Source organism: Triticum urartu, chromosome 6 (assembly GCF_003073215.2).
Source record: "Triticum urartu cultivar G1812 chromosome 6, Tu2.1, whole genome shotgun sequence".
NCBI lineage: Eukaryota > Viridiplantae > Streptophyta > Magnoliopsida > Poales > Poaceae > Triticum > Triticum urartu.
This window is the reverse complement of record NC_053027.1, coordinates 76,945,769-76,961,284: the sequence shown is the minus strand read 5'-3', so window position 1 is coordinate 76,961,284 and position 15,516 is coordinate 76,945,769.

Here is a 15,516-nt window from a genome sequence, read left to right as displayed (position 1 = left end):
CCTCAACGGCAGCACAACCGGCCACTGGAGGCAGGAGCAGGCCGTCTCGCCGGCGCTGGTTTGGGCGGCTGGTGCAAGAAGAGCAGCGATTGAAGAAGCAGCAGGACCGTTCGATTCAAATCCAACGGTTACCGCTGTTAGAATTGTTTGTTGAAGTTGACAAGCCATCATACGCGTCAACTTAGTAGGCCCACAGGTCAGCCTCCCAACCGGTGCGCCCCAGATGTCAGCGGGAGGAATCATTTTTTTCACATAATAAGGAGGCGGTTGATTGCGTGCGGCCAGCCCAACGAAGGGAGTAGGGTGGGCCGGGGAAGCCTGCGCGGCATCACAGCGGGCCACGAGAGGAGGGAGCAGGCAGCCTCGCCGGCGCTATTTTAGGCGGCTGGAGCAGGAAGATCAGAGATTGAAGAAGCACGTCAGCCGTTGGATGGACATCCAACAGTCACTGCTGCTAGAATCGTGTGTTGACTGACAAAGCCTTGCGTAAACAAGTCAGCCTCGAAATTTGTGGCGTGTACAGCCCATTTTCTATTATTTTTATAGTTTTTACTCATTTTCTAATTCATATGGAATTTATTGAAGCCCGTATTCCGTTTCAGAATTGCTGCCCATTTCTGGTCAGTACCAGGGTTAAAAGAAATAACTAAACATGTGGGAAATTTTGAAAATTCACAAATTTTTGCTGGGGAACAAAATATTCTTAATCCAAAAATTAGTAGCCATACTAAAACAAATTTAAAAATAAATTAGTACTATGTCATGTTAAATCCAATGAAATACGTATAAGATATCAGTGAAGAACAAAAACAAAAAAGAAACTAATATCCCATTTGCTATAATTTTTTTGGAATTTTCAATCCCTTTTGATATTACTTTTAACAGACACTGACCATACTCTTTGGCCAGGCCGGAATGCATCCCTCCTCATCTTGAAAGATTTGCAGCCCAGTAAGTCGGAGAAAACAAATAGGCCTAGCTTTGGTATTCTTCAAAAAGAAATACTGGGCTACCTATTTTCCCAAAGAAAAAACTGCTGGGCTGGTCATATTGTTAGACGGGCCACAGAGACCGCACAACCCAGTTTATAGCCTGCTCCTCCGAACTACTACTAAAAAAAGTTGTGCAATTCTGTCATTAATTGACTATACGTTGAAAATGATGTGGGTCCCAGATATCATCAGGGTGGATTAGAGTAAAAAACGAGGGGCTCATCTGAGTAGTAAAAGAGGCGCTTGCTTGTGTTCGGGAGTGGACTTGGTGGGTTCATACTATCATACTCACAACTACAGTCCTCTCCCGATTCACTATGTTGACAGGGACCATTTCGAAAAAAACTATGTTGACAGGGCTGGACGGCGGCGCTGCGACGAGCGCACCAAGGCGGAGGATAAAGTGCCGCCGCCAATGTGCTGGGCTGGGTTCGACATTCTTATTGAAAAATAAAAATGGACCGGATCTATTTACGACGTTGACTACGATTTGCATGGGTCCGCTGGTTGCAGGAAGAAAATGCTGGGAGGAAGAAGACCGGTCGCTATCTTTGCCGAAGAATAATATTGACTGAATGTAACAACACTATCATAGGAAATAATATCCTCCTATTAAATCATGAATTTAAAGAACTGGTGCATGAGCATTTAGCTTTATTTATTTATTTACTTATTTATGTTTAGGGGACCATGACCATGTACCTGGGCCGGATTCATGTGAGAGGATCTCTTCCAGTTAATTATGGGCTCCTCTATTGGGACTTCATCAGTGGCCTGCATGTTATCAACAAGTGGAAAATGTGTTCCATACGAAAAATAGTATGCGCTATGTACGGTACGGGGCACTAAAGGATCGAACCGTGCAACGACTTCCAAAACACTGTGTTTTTTGTTCTAACAAAACATTTATTCAACCAACAAACGAAATATACTACTGATTGTACATTGAAAACAGCAGCAGTAGCAACCAGGGCTGGGGGTGCAATAGAAGCAGTAAGCAGGCCAGAAGAGTGAAGACTCAACTCTCTCTTCCAAACCAAACATCAGCCATCATTACAAAAGGGCTACCAAAAAAGAACAAGTGTATGCATCAAACTAAATAAAGATCCTACTACACCAAGTGTACGCATCTAACTAACGCAGTTAGACGTTACTATTTATTAAGCTATGGAGATTGGCTGACGGCTTGAACCAGATGGGTGCCTGGCGGGGGAAACTCCAGCCAGCAGGTCGAAATCTGATACTTGTGACCCTCTCTCCTACTTTGGGCTGCAGAGTGTGGCGGCATATATCAGGGTATGGTGCATGCAGAGACGCGTGGTACGCTGTGTACACACAGTTTCGCCTGACGAACGAAATCGCGCTGCCATCATGATCCTTGCCGTCGGTTATCTCCTAGTTAATCGGATAATTTAGTCCAACAAACAGAGAGCGTGTACCACGGCTACTTACCAACCTCCAGTCAATAATTCCTGAAGGCCCAGAGAAGCTGGGATCCTGCTCAAAGACCTTGCGGTGACTGTAATTGTATTCCGCGAAACAACACGCCCGGTATGTGCGAACGATCATCAATCGTTCACCGTCGTCTGATCGAGCCAGGAACCACCTACAACCGCCATGCCGCTTTTCTTTGAAAGGTTCTGGGATTAGGAAGGGTAGGGACACCAGGCGGCCTACAACATAGGGTCATATCGAAGTCAGACAACTTGCTTGAGTGATCACAGTACTGGTACTCCCTACAGTACCTGCTACTATGCCCTAACTTGCTTGAGTAAAGTGGTAGTGGAGTAGGACTCTGCTCTACTACTAGCACCGGAGGAGTAGTATGTTATAATCTAAAATAGTTACAAACTTCAATGCCCGAGCGTGGAACGACTACGAACCACCATCGGTGCTAACTCCAATCCTGCAAGTGATGGATTTGTTTCTTTTTAACTTTCTATACGAATCTGTAGCCAGCCTGCAAGTCATGCACACTGTACTGACAGTGGAACCCACAAAGTACTTAGAATACAAGATTAAGGATGCAATTAAATTTTTATAGAGGGATAACCATACACGCATTTACCTCAAGTGGATCGGACGTGACTCTATTATTCTCCAATAGCAACCAGCAAAATTCCTCCCGTGGGCCGGAGTAGGTTTCTCGGTTTGCATGCGGGTTTAACGGAGGGGTTTGATGGAGGCGAGGAGGCGTGTTCAGCCGAGCGTGCAGTGGACGGCACATGTTTGATTTGACAACTACAACTAGTATATTATAAAAAACAAAGAAGAGTAGTAGAGATAGAGATAAGAATAGAGACTAGGGAGGAGCACCATCTACTGCTTCGTGGACTACTCCTGCGCTCCATTCGGCGGCTGCAATGTCCCCTACAGCCACTCCCTCCCGCGCTCCGTTCGGTGGGCGCTATTGAAATTTGGGGAGCGCACTCTCGCGACTGCTAGCAGCGACGACTTCACCGACGACGAGTTCTTCCCCGATCTCGACAACCTCTTCCTCAACGACATGGGCGACAACCTCAACGCCAATGGTGCTGCTCCCGTTGCACCGTATGTGTTTCTATCCTTCCTGTTCGAAATCATGGTAGAATTCATGTTTATAGTCCGTGTCCTAGATACGATATGTTCATCTACTATGCTAGTCCGCATGATTAGTTTAATCTCTGTTATAGCCATCCTGATTTATTTTGTAGTAAATCTCGTAGTAACTTGCTCATATATTCAACTAGCGGAACGTCCCCTACAGCCACTCCCGTTTCATGGACGGACTGGTCGATGCCTCCAAGGAGCCCTTCGTCTACTGCTATGAGTGCCTGGTGCCGTTTTGGGGCTCGCCGGCGGACATCATGCATCACCTGACGCAGGCGTGCCGCAATCACTACTGGCCCTTGGCGAAGAACATCAAGTATGAGACGTGCTACCCGTTCACCGTGCTAGAGTCGCTAGAGGATCAGCACCGCCTTCTAGTCTCGCAGGAGGACGGCAGCGTCTTCCTCTAGATCGTGGCCACCGGCGAGGCCCGCGCAGGCTGCCACCACATCTCTGTAGTGTGCGTCAAGGGCGACGCCGCTGACGCTGACACTGACACGAGGCCGATGTACGGGTGCATGCTCACAATTACTACCCCTCGGAGGTACGTGGGCGGCGACACTGGCTACGTCAAGCTGACTTGGACTCTGCCGAGCTGGGACCTTCCCGCCGATGCGGACATGGAAGACGCATGGTATTATTTGACCCCCAACAATGTGCATGGGGACTCCAAGGAGGTTCACCTGGACATCTGCATTACTAAGTTAAATGTTGATCACTAGTCTTCTTTCAATGTAATCCGCTGTCTAAGCATGTGGAGACTTCCATGCATGATCTTGCTCTATTGGAGTATCGCGCATGAATAAAAGTGTATCCATTTATGGTTTAGTCTAGAATCTTCCATGTATGAATTTTTACTATAGTACTGGTGGAAGACTTATGATGAACCATTTCTTACATATCCTCTGCCCCCTTCCAAGTCATCATGATTTAATCCATCCGTCTAGGTGTATAAGGCACTACTAGGAAAAGGGCTATAGCTAATATGGACATTAATGGCGCACCACATTAGTGGTGCGCCACTCCTATATAGCAATGGCTCACTATGTGTAGGTACGCCATTAATGTCCATATCACTAATGGCGCACCACACCCACGGTGCGCCATTACTAACAAAATTTTTATTTTTTATTTTTCCCAAACTAGTAATGGCGCACCAGGGCATAGTGCGCTATTACTAGTTTTAACCAGTAATGGCGCACCACACACTCTGTGCGCCACTACTAACAATTTTTTAACTTTTTTTTTCAAAACTAGTAATGACGCACGAGTGTATAGTGCGCCATTACTAGTTCAAACTAGTAATGGCGCACCACAACCACGGTGCGCCACTACTAACAATTTTTTTTATTTTTTTGCAAAAACTAGTAATGGCGCACCATGTAACAGGTGCACCATTAGTAACCAGGATTACTAATGGCGCATTGTTAGGTGGTGCGCCATTACTAACTTTCTTTGCCCCCCCCCCTGGTGGACTGCCTTTTCAGTTTTAGAAAAAATAAAATAAAATGATGGAAATGTCAAAAAAATAAGTTTCCCATGTGATATGTGGTCTAGTTGTTGGGAAAATTTACAAATATGAATTTCGACTTTATTTGCAAAATCTCTCTGGAATTTAGTAAAATGGGCATAAGTTTTGCATACGAACTCGGATTAAAAAGTTTTTTATATGAAAAATCATCTACTCGAAAAGTTACATCCGAACTGAACGGGGGAAAGTTGTTCAAGATTTTCAGAATCCCTAAAAACATAACAGAACGAAATATACGAGGCTTCTAAGATCTAGAGGGGGAAAATGAATAAAAAATTCAAACTTACTAGTGGCGCACCGTTTGCTAGGTGCGCCACTAGTAACAGAAAAAAATTGGTTTCAAAATTTTTTGGAATTTTTTCTATCAAAATATGATACGTAATATGACCGGGAAGTTTGAAATATTTTTTCAAAATTTCATCACACTCATGAAGATGAACAAAGTCCTAGACATCAACAAGGTTTAATAGGATTGATTTGATAGATATATCAACAAGTGCCTGTTAAGTGAGCTGGTGCTGGGGTTGGATAGAACTGCGAAGTTAAGCGTGCTCGGGCTGGAGTAGTGTGAGGATGGGTGACCTTTCGGGAAGTTTGACCACGGAGTGCGATTTGACTTGAGATTAAGCATATTGACTATTTGTTACTAGTGGCGTGGTAATTGTGGCGCACCTATAGTGCGCCACTAATTAGCCTTTTCCTAGTAGTGAGAGCATGGTTAATACTTAAATAGTATAGCCAACTGTTGACTATAAGAAAGTGCCATGACATCTGTAGCCAACATGTATAACAATGGATACTCAAAAACTAATTCTTGAAGATCATTTCCTGCAAAGCACAATAAGAGTTATTTCTTCACAAGTTTTGGATGCAGGTTGAACAGGTGAACGCTTTTGTTTGCAAAAGATACTTTTTTATCTATTTCACCCGGATGTTTGTGAGCTCTAGAGATGAGATAATATCTGAACAAACCTATCAATACCGTTACACATGAGATGACCCCCACATCCTTTGTCAAAATAAACAACTCCCCGATCAATGCATTTCACTCTTCCGTGCAACGCACGGGCACCTTACTATAGATTAGTACGACCAAAAATTGAACTGACATTATATATAGTACGATAAATGACGATGCATGTCACCTAAAATTATATCATTGAAAACTATGTTCAAATATGAATCAAAGGATATTGTTTTTGTTGACATGCACTAACATTTTGTCAGTTAAATCTTCAGTCAAATTCAATGGGGGATAAAGCACGACCGATGTAGTAGCACTAGTGTAGAGGGCGGCGCTGCACGGGAGTCTCACCCCGCTCGTGGCGCGGCAGTAAAGCTGTCATATCACAAAACCCAACCACTCCTAGTAATAAGTGGCCTGGTAAAATAAACGGACAAGCAACCATCACATCCCTCCGTATTTTTTGCATTTCATCTCTCTGCATTTACTTTCTCCGGTTCATCTCGCACACTCGATCCCTAGCTACTACTCCTAGTATCCCTAGCTACTACTCCTAGGGCCAGTTCTTTTGGTGGCTTCCGCAGCTTTTCCCATAAGACTAGTCACAGTGGAGAGTAACATTAGGGTGCCTCACTCATTTATTTGGGCTTCTAAACTACTACTAGTAGTACCTCCGTCCTGGTTTATTCCTCACCATTGTAATTTGTGCTAAATTTTGACCAAAGATCTAACTGATAAAATGTTAGTGCATGTGACATGCACTAACATTTCATTAGTTAAATTTATGATCAAAATTTGACATAGATTACAATGGGGACCAATAAACCAGGACAGAGGTAGTAGTTATGGGATTACTAATCTATAAGCCTAAAAGAACTGGCCCCTGGTACTCCTACTACTAGTAGTACTCAAGTTGGAATTCCAATTGCACGGCACAACTTGTTAGGCAAAAAATTCGATACAAGGTGTAGGAAGCGGTTTGGGAATTTGCATGCCTTTCCAACTAGTGAGATACTCTGTACAAAGTACGATAGAGAAATAACCACAGAGAAGAAAGCTAAAAGTAAACAATCAAACGAGCATTTTTGCATTTGTTTTGCATTGAATCATTTCACAAGCTTGACTAGTGTTGTTTTTCTACTTTTACAAAAACTGCATCGTAATGTTAAAACGTGCATTTGCACGTACATAAGTAATAGTAGTACTCCCTCCGTCTAGGTGTATAAGTCTTCCCTCCTTCTTGGTCACGGTGCACAACCAAAGATGGCTTATTGACCTGGACGAAGGGAGTAGCACAGTCTGCAAACATATATAGAGAGAGACGTGTAGTCGATAGTATATAGTAAAGTTTGTGCTATATGCACATACTTGCAAAATGCGTAAGAATACACAAGGTTTCCAAACTTTCCCTTTTACATACTTAATTAAGGACGCTAATAATTCCTGAACGTTCGAAATTTATCATTTGCGTCCCAAAACTAATGAGATCGCCTTACGAAACAAAAATTATACTCCTCCTAAAAGCAACGACGCTCGCAGGAGCGCTTGCGGCGCGCCATGAGTGCCCTTGTGCACGGTCGTTTCCTAGCGCGCCGACACAACGACTCTTCCTGAGCGTCTCAAATTGCGACGTGCTGATCGGTGGCTTGCCGGCGGGCGAGCGCGATCTCACTGGTGTGGTGATCCGGCGCCAACAGGTACTCCTTGCTAGAAGCGTGCACCCGGTCCACGTACCGCCAAGCGTAGATGAGGCGCTTGGGCCCGACTGCACTCAGGGCGTCGGCACGGGCGTCCTCTGCCACCCTCACGGCCCTCGTACGAGCCTTCTGCCACAGAGCCAATTGCCCAACTCTCTCGGACGCGACATAGGCCTCCTAGGCAGCTTGTTCCACGGTGCGCTTCTCTTCCTCGACCTTCTTCTCCACCTCTATTTTGGCGCGCTCTGCTGGAGGCAAAGCCTCCCACAAGTCGACATCCATTTCTTTCCAAAGCTCCTCAAGGCTGGGGGGGCTCGGCGGATGGAACAGCGTTCTCCTCATAGCGGGGAGCCGATGCATCCTCCGACGCGCGTGCTGGCGAGATTGGCAACGCTGACGTGTCGCGGCGAGGAGCGAAACACCGACGCGTCCTCTTCGACTAGTGGAGGCAAGGAATGGAACAGCGATGCTTCCTCGTCGACTAGTGGCGGCGAGGAATGCTACGTCTTGAGCTTGCGCTGGTTTTCCCCGAAGAGGAAGGGATGATGCAGCAGAGTAGTGTAAGTATTTCCCTTAGTTTTTGAGAACCAAGGTATCAATCCAGTAGGAGCCCACGCTCAAGTCCCTCGTACCTGCACAAAGCGATAGCTACTCGCAACCAACGCGATTAGGGGTTGTGAAGCCCTTCATGGTCACTTACGAGAGTGAGATCTGATAGATATAATATTTTTGGTATTTTTGGTATAAAGATGCAAAGTAAAATGTAAAAGCAAAGTAAAAAAGCAAAGCAAGATTAAAGTGATGGAGATTGATATGATGAGAATAGACCCGAGGGCCATAGGTTTCACTAGTGGCTTCTCTCAAGAGCATAAGTATTCTACGGTGAGTGAACAAATTACTATTGAGCAATTGACAGAATTGAGCATAGTTATGAGAATATCTAGGCATGATCATGTATATAGGCATCACGTCCGTGACAAGTAGATCGAAACGATTATGCATCTACTACTATTACTCCACTCATCGACCACTATCCAGCATGCATCTAGAGTATTAAGTTAAAAACAGAGTAACGCCTTAAGCAAGATGACATGATGTAGAGAGATAAATTCATGCAATATGAAATAAACCCCATCTTGTTATCCTCGATGGCAATGATACAATATGTGCCTTGCTGCCCCTTCTATCACTGGGTAAGTACACCGCAAGATCGAACCCAAAGCTAAGCACTTCTCCCATGGTAAGAACTACCAATCTAGTTGGCCAAACCAAACGGTTAATTCGAAGAGACTTGCAAAGATAACCAATCATACATAAAAGAATTCAGAGAAGATTCAAATATTATTCATAGATAGACTTGATCATAAACCCACAATTCATCAATCTCAACAAACACACCGCAAAAAGAAGATTACATCGAATAGATCTCCACAAGAGAGGGGGAGAACTTTGTATTGAGATTCAAAGAGAGACAAGAAGCCATCTAGCTACTAATTATGGACCCGAAGGTCTGAGGTAAACTACTCACACTTCATCGGAGGGGCTAGGATGATGTAGAAGCCCTCCGTGATGACGGCCCTCTTCCGGCGGAGCTCCGGAATAGGCCCCAAGATTGGATCTCATGGATACAGAAAGTTGCGGCGGTGGAATTAGGTTTTTAGCTCCTGTTCTGATTGTTTGGGGGTACGTGTGTATATATAGGAGGAAGAAGTACGCCGAAGGAGCAACGAGGGGTCCACGAGGCAGGGGGCGCGCCCTAGGGGGGGCGCCCCCCACCCTCGTGACCGCCTCTTTTGTTCCTTGGAGCAGGGTCCAAGTCTCCTGGATCATGTTCGGTGAGAAAATCAAGTTCCCGAAGGTTTTATTCCATTTGGCCTCCGTTTGATATTCCGTTTATCCGAAACACTGAAATAGGCAAAAACAGCAATTCTGGGCTGGGCCTCCGGTTAATAGGTTTGTCCCAAGAATAATATAAAAGTTGAAAATAAAGCCCAATATAGTCCAAAACAGTAGATAATATAGCATGGAGCAATCAAAAATTATAGATACGTTGGAGACGTATCAGGCATCCCCAAGCTTAATTCCTGCTCGTCCTCGAGTAGGTAAATGATAAAAAGAGAATTTTTGATGCAGAGTGCTACTTGGCATAATTTCAATGCAAATCTTCTTAATTGTGGTATGAATATTCAGATTAGAAAGATTCAAGACAAAAGTTTATATTGACATAAAAAATTATAATACTTCAAGGATACTAACAAAGCAATTATGTCTTCTCAAAATAACATGGCCAAAGAAAGTTATCCCTACAAAATCATATAGTCTCGCTATGCTCCATATTCACCACACAAAGTATTTAAATCATGCACAACCCCGATGACAAGCCAAGCAATTGTTTCATAGTCTAACTTTTTCAAAACTTTTTCAATCTTCACGCAATACATGAGCGTGAGCCATGGATATAGCACTATATGTGGAATAGAATGGTGGTTGTGGAGAAGACAAAAAGGAGAAGATAGTCTCACATCAACTAGGCGTATCAATGGGCTATGGAGATGCCCATCAATAGATATCAATGTGAGTGAGTAGGGATTGCCATGCAACGGATGCACTAGAGCTATAAGTATATGGAAGCTCAAAAAGAAACTAAGTGGGTGTGCATCCAACTTGCTTGCTCAAGAAGACCTAGGGCAATTTGAGGAAGCCCATCATTGGAATATACAAGCCAAGTTCTATAATGAAAAATTCCCACTAGTATGTGAAAGTGATAACATGAGAGACTCTCTACTATGAAGATCCTGGTGCTACTTTGAAGCACAAGTGTGGTAAAAGGATAGTAACATTGTCCATTCTCTCTTTTTCTCTCATTTTTTTATTTTTTTTATTTATATTTTTTTGTTTGGGCCTTTTCTCTTTTTTATGGCCTCTTTTTATTTGGGCTTCTTTGGCCTCTTTTTTTCGTCCGGAGTCTCATCCCGACTTATGGGGGAATCATAGTCTCCATCATTCTTTCCTCACTGGGACAATGCTCTAATAATGATGATCATCACACTTTTATTTTTCTTATAACTCAACAATTACAACTCGATACTTAGAAAAAAATATGACTCTATGTGAATGCATCCGGCGGTGTACCGGGATATGCAATATGACAATGATGGAGTGTGTCATGATAAACGGAACGGTGGAAAGTTGCATGTCAATATATCTCGGAATGGCTATGGAAATGCCGTAATAGGTAGGTATGGTGGCTGTTTTGAGGAAGGTATGTGGTAGGTGTATGATACCGGCGAAAGGTGCGCGGTATTAGAGTGGCTAGCAAAGGTGGAAGGGTGAGAGTGCGTATAATCCATGGACTCAACATTAGTCATGAAGAACTCATATACTTATTGCAAAAATCTAGAAGTTATCAAAGCAAAGTATTACACGCATGCTCCTAGGGGGATAGATTGGTAGAAAAGACCATCACTCATCCCCGACCGCCAATCATAAGGAAGACAATCAATAAATAAATCATGCTCTGACTTCATCACATAAGGGTTCACCATACATGCATGCTACGGGAATCACAAACTTTAACACAAGTATTCTTTTAATTCAAAACTACTCAACTAGCATGACTTTAATATTATCACCTCCATATCTCAAAAAAATTATCATGCTTCAATCTTTTCTTAGTATTGAACACACTCAAAAGAAAGTTTCACAAATCTTGAATACCAAGCATATTGTTATTAAGCAAATTACCATGCTATTAAGAGACTCTCAAAATAATTTAAGTGAAGCATGAGAGATCAATAGTTTCTTTAAAACAAATCCACCACCGTGCTCTAAAAGATCTAAGTGAAGCACATAGAGCAAAATTATCTAGCTCAAAAGATATAAGTGAAGCACATAGAGCAAAACTACTTAGCTCAAAAGATATAAGTGAAGCACATAGAGTATTCTATCAAATTTTAATTCATGCATGGCTCTCTCAAAAGGTGTGTACAGCAAGGATTATTGTGGCATACTAAGACACAAAGACACAAATAATACAAGACGCTCCAAGAAAAACACATATCATGTTGGTGAATAAAAATATAGCTCCAAGTAAATTACCGATGGAAGTGGACGAAAGAGGGGATGCCTTCCGGGGCATCCCCAAGCTTTGACTTTTTGGTGTCCTTGGATTATCTTGGGGGTGCCATGGGCATCCCAAAGATTAGGCTCTTGCCACTCATTGTTCCATGATCCATCAAAAGAATTCACCCAAAAATTGAAAACTTCACAACACAAAACTCAAAATAGAAAACTCGTGAGCTCCGTTAGCGAAAGAAAACAAAAGACCACTTCAAGGTACTGTAATGAAATCATTCTTTATTTATATTGGTGTTAAACCTACTGTATTCCATCTTCTCTATGGATTATAAACTATTTTACTAGCCATAGATTCATCAAAATAAGCAAGAAACACACGGAAAACAGAATTTGTCAAAAACAGAACAGTCTGTAGGAATCTATAGCTAGCGCAAGATCTGGAACCCCAAAAATTCTAAAATAAATTTCTGGACGTGAGGAATTTATATATCAATCATCTGCAAAAATAATTAACTAAATAGCGCTCTTTTTACGTAGACTCCCCAGCAATGGCGCCAGAAATCCTTCTTGCTACGTCTTCGACTTGCGTTGGTTTTCCCCGAAGAGGGAGGGATGATGCAGCAGAGTAGCGTAAGTATTTTCCTCAGTTTTTGAGAACCAAGGTATCAATCCAGTAGGAGCCCACGCTCAAGTCCGTCGTACCTGCACAAAGCGATAGCTACTCGCAACCAACGCGATTAGGGGTTGTCAAGCCCTTCACGGTCACTTACGAGAGTGAGATCTGATAGATATAATATTTTTGGTATTTTTGGTATAAAGATGCAAAGTAAAAAGTAAAAGCAAAGTAAAAAAGCAAAGCAAGATTAAAGTGATGGAGATTGATATGATGAGAATAGACTCGGGAGCCATAGGTTGCACTAGTGGCTTCTCTCAAGAGCATAAGTATTCTACGGTGGGTGAACAAATTACTATTGAGCAATTGACAGAATTGAGCATAGTTATGAGAATATCTAGGCATGATCATGTATATAGGCATCATGTCCGTGACAAGTAGATCGAAACGATTCTACATCTACTACTATTACTCCACTCATCGACCGCTATCCAACATGCATCTAGAGTATTAAGTTAAAAACAGAGTAACGCCTTAAGCAAGATGACATGATGTAGAGAGATAAATTCATGCAATATGAAATAAACTCCATCTTGTTATCCTCGATGGCAACGATACAATACATGCCTTGCTGCCCCTTCTGTCACTTGGTAAGGACACCACAAGATCGAACCCAAAGCTAAGCACTTCTCCCATGGCAAGAACTACCAATCTACTTGGCCAAACCAAACGGATAATTCAAAGAGACTTGCAAAGATAACCAATCATACATAAAAGAATTCAGAGAAGATTCAAATATTATTCATAGATAGACTTGATCATAAACCCACAATTCATCGATCTCAAGAAACACACCGCAAAAAGAAGATTACATCGAATAGATCTCCACAAGAGAGGGGGAGAACTTTGTATTGAGATTCAAAGAGAGAGAAGAAGCCATCTAGCTACTAACTATGGACCCGAAGGTCTGAGGTAAACTACTCACACTTCATCGGAGGGGCTAGGATGATGTAGAAGCCCTCTGTGATGACGGCCCTCTTCCGGCGGAGCTCCGGGACAGGCCCCAAGATGGGATCTCGTGGATACAGAAAGTTGCGATGATGGAATTGGGTTTTTGGATCCTGTTTTGATCGTTTGGGGGTACGTGTGTATATATAGGAGGAAGAAGTATGCCAGAGGAGCAACGAGGGGCCCACGAGGCAGGGGGCGCATCCTAGGGGGGCGCCCCCACCCTCGTGACCGCCTCTTTTGTTCCTTGGAGCAGGGTCCAAGTCTCCTGGATCACGTTCGGTGATAAAATCACGTTCCCGAAGGTTTTATTCCGTTTGGACTCCGTTTGATATTCCATTTATCCGAAACACTGAAATAGGCAAAAAACACCATTTCTTGGCTGGGCCTCCGGTTAATAGGTTAGTCCCAAGAATAATATAAAAGTGGAAAATAAAGCCCAATATAGTCCAAAACAGTAGATAATATAGAATGGAGCAATCAAAAGTTATAGATACGTTGGAGACGTATCAAGGAACAGAACGGCGACGCGTGATCGTCCACGCGGTGCGAGGGGCGCCTAGGGCTTGGGAGGGGCGATGCCATTGTGGTCGACATGAGAGGGAGGGGGAGGAGATAGTGATGAACGTGAATGTGAGGGGGAGGAGATAGCGATGTCGTGGGAGGTGTAGTATTTATAGCGAGCAATGGCACACCTACATAAGATATGGACTGAGCTGCACTGACTTAACTGCAGGTCCAGTTGCGTCATTGACATGTGGGCCAGACCCCTCTTGGGCCCATATGTCAGTGACCCAATGCACCTGCAGTTAAGTAACAGCTACGTGGGCATATTTGTTGGAGTAAATTATGTGGGAGGGAAAGGGTGGAAATATTGCTGGTCACAACGGATTGGACGGGCGTGGGGGGAGGAGAGTCATGCATGCAGATTTTTTCCACACGGGGTGGAGTGGTGAGACCACCGGAGGGAGAGGGAGAGTCTGGCAGGCATATTGTTTCCACACATGGAGAGGAAATGATTTGGAGACGAACGGGCTTTCTGCAGGTATGGGGAACGGTGCATAATAAGTCTCATCTTGCATGCCGGGCTAGGTATAGTCTCAAGTCATTAAAAACATACACGCCCCACACATGTTCATATTTCAAGGTGCACTAAATTATTGCATGCAATGATTAAGGCTGGCCATTATGGTGGTATCTTAGCTGGTATCATGCACATGGGAATAGCAAACAAGCGTATGTAGTAGTTTTTTTAATCAAAGAAGGGTTTCCCCTTCCGATTTTCATTACTGAAAACCAACATCTAAATCTAAACATAGTATTTGCCCTAGAACTACCAGGTTCAACATCTCGCAACATAAACCCATATAACCATACGCCAAGGAGGTACGTAGTAGGTAGTACTATGAATTCCATTTTCGCTCCATACCAATCATTCTAAAAACTACTTAGTACTTATAACGCGCCATTGAAAATCGGAACTCTTAAACCCGCTAAAGATGATATTTTAAACGTGGCTACTCGATCTATGGCAACTAGCAAGCCACCGCCTCCAAGTCGTTCACCTGTGGTCCCGACCATCAACTCCTACGGATCAAATTATCACGCGAGCTGACTATTCCTACAAAGGTACGCTCCAGCACGTACCTGGTACCCACGAATGCAGCAATCGTGCACCTAGGGTTTTAGGGTTTATTTGTTAACATTGCCTTTATGTAACACTCATGTGTGTGAGACAGCGAGAGACCGACTGCGTGCGTGCGCCTCTTCTCTTCGTATACATAGTCCACCGTTTGTCTGGTGTCCACAAAATTATAATAACTACTAGCAATGTGCCAATGCGTTGCCACACGATCTGGGTAGATTAATACATATTCACCGATTTGATAGGAAAAAAGTCTAGTTTTGAAATACGTATATCACTAAAAAAATGTTATGTTTCACTCAAAATATATTCCTTTGGCGGTTTTGATGAGATAAGGGAGGAATGTTGTTGGTTTCAAGATTTGACAAGTGGTATATGTCTAATTTATACTCCTACTAGC